Below are 8,031 nucleotides of genomic sequence, written 5' to 3'. Positions count from 1 at the left end.
AGTCTATTTTGTATGATATAAGTCTCTATTTTGGTTTCTATTTGCATGAGATATCTGTTCCCATCCTTTCACTTTGAGTCCATGTGTGTCCTTGAAACTGAATCAAGGGACGCCTGGGTGGCTCAGTCAGTTAAGCATCCGACTTCGGCTCAGGTCATGATCTCGCCGTTTGTGAGTTCGAGCCCCGCGTCGGGCTCTGTGCTGACAGCTCAGAGCCTGGAGCCTGCTCCCGATTCTGTGTCTCCCTCTCTCTCTGCCCCTTCCCCGCTCATGCTCTGTCTCTCTCTGTCTCTCAAAAATGAACATTAAAAAAAAAGAAACTGAATCGAGTAATTTGTAGGCAGCACCTTCTTTTTATCCAGAAAGCCACTCTATGCCGTGAGTTGGACGATATAATCCATTTACATTTAATAGTGTTTATATTTAATTGATGTTATACATAGAATGAACTTCCCCAACTTAACCACCTTTATGGAATATGCATTCTGCAAATGAAAACATTTTAAGAACAACAAAAGGTAAAGGGAATATTTACATATATTTTACACTGGTCGTTTTACCATTTTATATTTTTATATTTGTCTCTCTTTAAAAATTTTTTTTAATGTTTATTTTTGAGAGAGAGAGAGAGAGAGAGAGAGAGAGACAGAGCATGAGTGTGGGAGAGGCAGAGAGAGAGGGAGACACAGAATCCAAAGCAGGCTCCAGGCTCTGAGCTGTCAGCACAAAGTCCGACACAGGGCTTGGACCCATGAACCGTGAGATTATGACCTGAGCTGAAGTCGGACGCTCAACTGACTGAGCCTCCCAGGCGCTCCTTTATAGTTCTCTTTAATCCCTCAGGAATTATATTCATGATAGTGTGAGACGAAGTTCTACTTTAATTGTTTACCAAAAATTGGTAATACTGTAGTATACCATTGGGGAGTGGAAAGAAATCACTTGTGACAAGGAGGAGAGTGCAAATCAGCCAGTTGGGAGTTGTACATCTCCTTCCTCGGTCATTCTTATTTAGACTTCGTTCTACCACTAAGACATCTTACTGTTGAAGCTGGCTCTATTCAAGGGTGTTGCCCTGGTGATGTTTAACCATCACCAACAGACAGCACAAAGTCAAGAGCTACCATCACAAAGCAGCTCCCTCAGGCTGCCTTCCGCTCCTGTCCCTCACCACTAGCAGCCACTAATTTCCCCCCATGTCCATAATTTTATCATTTCAACCATGCTATGTAAATGGAGTCATACAGCATGTAACTTTTTGAGCCTGGATTGTTTTTCACTCCAACTGTTACAGGTATTAACATGCAGAGTAGTGTTCCATTGTACGTATGTGCCACAGTGAGTTTAACCTGTGAAAGAACATACGGAACATCGCTAGTTTGAAGTTATTCAAGATAAAGCTGCTTTTAACGTTTCTGCACAGGCTTTTGTATGTTCAGGAGTTCTCATTTCTCTGGAATAAATGCCCCGGGGTGCTATCGCTGGTTTGGAAGGTAAGTATATGTTTTACAAGAAACTACCAAACTATTTTCCAGAGTGGCTGTAGCATTCTACACTTTCTCTTTTCTGATTCCATGTTTTCTTTTTCTTGGGTTCATTTTCCCTTGTTTATCAAGTATAGTTCCTTTCACTTCTTTTTAATTTTTAAAAATTTTTAAATTGTGGTAGAATACACTTAACAAAATGTGCCACGTTAGCCACTGTAAGTGTGCAATTCAGTGGCATTAATTATATTCACGATGTTATGCAACTATCACCACTATCCATTTCCTGAACTTTCCTATCATCCCAAACCGAAACACTGTACCGATAAACACTAACTCTCCATTCCTCCTCCTGCTTAACTCTTGGTACCTTCTATTCTAATTTCTGTCTCTGTATCTTTGCTTATTCTAGTTACCTCACATAAATGGAATCATACAGTAGTTGACCTTTTGTCTTGGTTTGTTTCACTTGGCAGAATGTTTTCAAAGTTTATCCATGCATTGCGTATCAGAATTTCATTCCTTTTTAAGGCTGAATCTTTTACACTACAGGGATACCCCGATTTTTTAACCCGTTCATCTGTTGATGGCCATCTGAGTTGTTATCAACCTTTTGGCTGTTGTGAATAATGCTCCTCTGAGCCTTGGTGTGTAAACATCAAACTAAATCGTGTCCCCACAAAAATTCACATGTCAAAGTCTTAACCCCTAGCACCTCAGAATGTGACTATAGTTAGGGACAGGATCTTTACAGGTGTAATCAATCTTAAATAAGGTCCTTAGGATGGACCCTAATCTAGTATGACTGGTGTACTTGTAAGAGGAGGGAATTTGGACATAGACATATACAGAAGGCAGATGATGTGAAGACACAGGAAGAAGATGGCCACCCACAAACCAAGGAGACGCCTCAGGTCCAACCCTACTGACGCCATAACCTCACATTTCTAGCCTCCAGAATTGTACGAAAATGACCTTCTGTTGTTTAAGCTACCCAGCTTTTGGTACTGGTTAGGACAGCCCTAATAATATAGCAAGTTTCTGTTTGAATCCCTACTTTCAGTTCTTTTGGGTACTATATCTAGAAATGGAATTGCTGGATCATATAGTAATCCTAGGTTTCACTCCTTGAGGAACCACCAAAATGTTCTCCACGATGATGGCACCATTTTATCTTCCCAACAGCAATGCACCAGGGTTCCAATTTCATCACACCCTCATCGTCACTTGTTATCTTCTGCTTTTCTGACAAAAACCATCCTGACTGCTGTGAATTGGTACCTCCCTGTGATTTTGATTTGCTTTTTTTCTAATGACTATTGGTGTTGAGCATCTTTTCATGTGCTTATGGGCAGTTGTGTATTTTCTTTGGAGATGTCTATTTAAGCCCATTTTTGAATTGGGTTGCTTTTTTTTTTTTAATGTTTATTTTTGAGAGAGGGAGACAGAAAGAGACAGAGCATGAGTGGAGGAAGGGCAGAGAGGGAAACACAGAATCCGAAGCAGGCTCCGGTCTCCGAGCTGTCAGCACAGAGCTTGATGTGGGACTCAAACCCACGAACCATGATATTCATGACCTGAGCCAAATTCGGACGCTTAATCAACTGAGCCACCCAGGATCCCCTGCTTGGGTCTTTTTTTTTTTTTTTAATTGTTGTTGAATTGAAGGAGTACTTTATATATTCTGGATATGTAACCCTTATCAGGTATATGATTTGCAAATATATTCTCTTGTAAAATAGTGATTTCTAGGCGCTTGGGGGAAGAAGGAATGGGCAATGATGCTCAAAGTATACACAATTTCAATTATACAAGATAAATAATTTCTGGAGGTTTACTATATAACACAATGCCTATAGCTAACAGTACTATATTATATATTTAAATTTTTCTAGAAGGGTAGATCTTAAGGTTCTTAACACCATCACCCCCCACCATGAAAATTAATAATAATAAAGAAGATAGGAAACTTTGAGAGGTGATGGATATGTCTATGGTCTGGATGTTGGTGATGGTTTCACAGATGTATACTTAAACTCATCAAGTTGCACATTAAATATGTACATCTTAAATTTTTTCCCCTCCCTTTCTGTGGGTTGTCTTTTCACTCTCTTATTACTGTCCTTTGAAGCACAAAAGGTTTAAATTTTTTTTAAATTTTTTTTTTTCAACGTTTATTTATTTTTGGGACAGAGAGAGACAGAGCATGAACGGGGGAGGGGCAGAGAGAGAGGGAGACACAGAATCGGAAACAGGCTCCAGGCTCTGAGCCATCAGCCCAGAGCCTGACGCGGGGCTCGAACTCACGGATCGCGAGATCGTGACCTGGCTGAAGTCGGACGCTTAACCGACTGCGCCACCCAGGCGCCCCCAAAAGGTTTAAATTTTGATGAAGTCCCATTGATCCATTGTTTCTTTTGTTGACTGTGCTTTTAGTGTCATATCCAAGAAATCATTGCCAAACCTAATGTCGTGGGGATTTCCCCCTCCGTTTTCTTATAAGTTTTATAGCTTTAGCTCTTATGTTTAAGTCTTTGATCCTTTGAATTAATTGTTTATGGTGTAAGGTCCAACTTCATTCTTTCGCACAAGGTTATCTAATTTTCCTAACACCATGTATTGAAAATATTGTCCTTTCTCCCACTGAATGGCATGGCATGTATCTTCTATGGTTAAGTTTCTGTTCAAGTCTTGTGTCCATTGTCTAACTGAATTCTTTTTTAACTGTTGAGTTCAGGGGCACTTGGGTGGCTCAGTAGGTTAGGAGTCTGACTCTGGCTCAGGTCATGATCTCATGGTTCATGGGTTTGAGCCCCACATTGGACTCTTGTGCTGACAGCACAGATTCTGTCTCCCTCTCTCTCTGCCCTGCCCCCCACTCATGCTTTGTCTCTCTCTATCAAAAACAAACATTAAAAAAATTTTAACTGAAAAAAAAATTTTTAACTGTTGGGGCGCCTGGGTGGCTCAGGTCATGATCTCATGGTTTGTGAGTTCGAGCCCCACGTCAGGCTCTGGGATGACAGCTCAGAGCCTGGAGCCTCCTTCGGATTCTGTGTCTCCCTCTGCCCCTCTGCTGCTTACACTCGGTCTCTCACATTGTCTCAAAAATAAATAAACATTAAAAAAATTTTTTTAACTGTTGAGTTCAGACTATTCTTTATATATCATGGATATCAATTGTTGGTTGGACAGGTAATTTGCAAGTTTTTTTTCAGTCTCTAGCTTGTCCTTTTATTAACAGGATCTTTCATAGAACAAAAGTTTTAAATTTTGACTCAGTCCAATTTATCAGTTTTTTAAAAAAAAATGTTTTTGAGAGAGAGAGAGAGAGAGAAGCAAGTGGGGGAGAGGGGCAGAGGGAGAGAGAGAAAGAATCTCAAGCAGGCTCCATGCTCAGTGTGGAGCCCAGCATGGGGCTTGATCCCCTCCCATGGATCAGGACCTGAGCCGAAATTAGGAGATGCTCAACCGAGCCACCTAGGTGCCCCTGCTTTCTCCCCCCGCCCCGCCACCCCCGGTTATTGTAGTTTTCAGTTCTAACATTTCTATTTGGTTCTTCCTTATACCTTTGCTTTGCTGGGACTTTCTACATCTTTATTTGTTCTAAGCATGTTCATTTTAGCTCACTGATGCATTTTTATGATGGTGTCTTAAAATTTCTCATTAGATAATATCTTGAATAGAAGTGGTGAAGGTGGGCATCCTTGTCTTGCTCCTGGTCTTAGAGGAAGAGCATTCAGTCTTTAACCATTATGATGTTAGCTGTGGGTTTTCTTATATGCCTTTGATTATGTTCTTGTTTTCTTCTATTCCTACTTTATTTTTTCAAGAAGTGTATTTAAGTGCTTTTTCTGCTTCAGTTGAGATGATCATATGGTGTTTGATCCCTTTATTCTGTTAATGTATTGCATTGATTGGTTTTTGTAGTTGAACCATTTTTGCATTCCAGGAATCGATCCCACTTGGTCATGGTGTATAATCCCTTTAATGTGTTATAGATGGCTACTTAGTTACTTTTGATGGCTAATATTTTGTTGAGAGTTTTTGCATTTATGTTCACCAGGGAAATTGGTCTATAGTTTTCTTTTCTCAGACTGTCCTCAGGCAATGCTGGACTCATAAGAAGTATTCCTTCTTCTTCAATTTTTTAGAAGAGCTTCAGAAAGATTGATGTCAGTTCTTTAAATGGTAGAACTCACCAGTGAAGCCATTTGGTCCTGGACTAAAATTATTTTTTTTAAAATTTAAATTTAGTTAATATACAGTGCAATATTGGTTTCAGAAGTAGACTTCAGTGATTCATCACTTACATACAACACCCTGTGCTCATCACAAGTGCCCTCCTTAATGCCCATCACCCATTTAACCCATCTCCCACCTGCTTCCCTCTGTCAATCCTCAGCTTGATCTCTATCATTAACAGTCTCTTGTGGTTTGTTTCCCTTTCTTCTCCCCTTGGCCCCTTTCCATATGTTCATCTGTTTTGTTTCTTAAATTCCACATATGAATGAGATTTTTAAAGTTGTATTTTCCGGGCACCTGGGTGGCTCAGTCGGTTGAGCGTCTGACTTTGGTTCAGGTCATGATCTCACAGTTTGTGGGTTCGAGCCCCGTGTCGGGCTCTGTGTTGACAGCTCAGAGCCTGGAGCCTGTTTCAGATTCTGTGTCTCCCTCTCTCTCTACCCCTCCCCTGCTCGCACTCTGTCTCTCTCTCAAAAATAAACATTAAAAAAAATTTTTTTTTAATTATATCCCCCCCCCCACTTTTACTAGCTATCATTTTACTGTGAAGGCTTTCCATCAACTGGGTGTCACTATAGTTCTTCCTCAAAATCGGTTGGTATAATGGTAACCTCCAATATGTGTGGGTTTATCTTGAGAGAGAGAGAGAGAAAGAGAGTGCAAGCTGGGGTGAGGGGTAGAGAGAGGAGAAAGAAAGAATCCCAAGCAAGCTCCACACCATCAGCGTGTAGCCTGACGTGGGGCTTGAACTCATAAACCACGAGATCATGACCTAAACCAAAACCAAGAGTTGGACACTGAACAGACTGAGCCATCCGGGCATGTGGGTTTTTTTTTTTTTTTTTAATGACGTATTTATTCGATGTTTTTCACAATTCCTCTTCATTTTATTCAGAGTGCCCCCATACTGTCCAATGGGACACCTTCCATCTGACTCCAGTGTCCTATTGAGATATACCCATTAGTCTTAAAGTACTTTCTTGCTTTCAGACCAAAAAGATACTTTTCACTAATTTTTTAACTTACCTAGCTGTAGATCCAGCCTTTTCTCCACAGAACATGCTGGATAAAGGGTGAGTGATGCTTGTTCCCACTCCCCAACTGGCCAAGATGCGGCTGTCAGCCAGCAAGCCATCAAATGCACCATCATGTCTTGGTCCAATGCCCCATGCATGCATACCCAGCTGTGACCGTTCCTGAGGGGCTACAGTGGTCACAGAGTGGAAGCGGTAAGACCAAGATCTCATCCAGGAGGGTGGTGGGAGGCAGGACTATGCATGAACTGAGGCTCTAAGCCGCACTGTGCATGCTCCATTGTCCCCTCAGACTTCACTCAAAAACATGAATCCAAAGACAGCATTATTAAGAATATCCAAGATGGCAGAGACAGAACATTAAAGCCCAAGCGCAGGGAACTTCTGAGCACAGGTCCGAGTATGTCTTCTGTTTCTCAATTTTGTATTTTTTCCCCATATAAATCCTAAAAGCTCTTGCTGTTTGATTTATAGGTTTCTATAGTGAACACAATTTTCCCATCGTATTTGCTAACTGGACAGTTATGAGATATAGAAATATCATTTTGTACTGTTGCTTTTGATGGCCACTTCTCATGTCATATCTCACCATTTTAGTGAAATGTAATGTTTCCACATCAGTTCTCTTGGGCTTTCTAAGTAGAAAAAAAGCACCTATACATAGCTATCACTTGAGCACTTAGCACTGCTAGGTACTGTTGTATGTCATCTAATCCCCAGAAGCCCTTGAAGCTGGTGTGATCGTCACACCCAATTCACAGATTGGGTATGTGAAAGAGCAGAGACTTGACCAAGGCCAAAGAACTAATATCTACGTGTTAGCCAAAATTTCAAAGCCAACCGCAAGCCTCAACCATGAGGCTAGAACATTTCTACATAGGTTAGGTTAAGCCCCCTTCATTTCTGTTTGAAGACTGAGTACCTGGGGTAAAACTTTCAGAAAAGCGCTAATGGCAGTGACAGCAAACATCTTTCTCTTGTTCTTGATTTTAACTGGAATGTCTCCAATGCTTCATTTTTAAGTATGATACTGACGGTTGTGGCTTAAAACGGAAACCTTTGCAACATGAGGATATTAGTAATGTAGCTTTTCCTAAAATAAAGAACTAAAACTCAATCTAGCTGAAAGAGGGATGGATCATGAGACCCTGTTAATATGGGTTTCCGTTCCAAAGGTTTATTCCAATCACGTTTATAGTACATAAAATAGCGATACTCTCTTGTTGAGAAGACAGAAAATGTGGCCACAGTGTTGATGCCAATTTAAG

The sequence above is a fragment of the Lynx canadensis genome, chromosome E3 (genome assembly GCF_007474595.2).
Source record: "Lynx canadensis isolate LIC74 chromosome E3, mLynCan4.pri.v2, whole genome shotgun sequence".
Taxonomy (NCBI): Eukaryota; Metazoa; Chordata; class Mammalia; order Carnivora; family Felidae; genus Lynx; species Lynx canadensis.
This window is presented reverse-complemented; position numbering follows the sequence as displayed.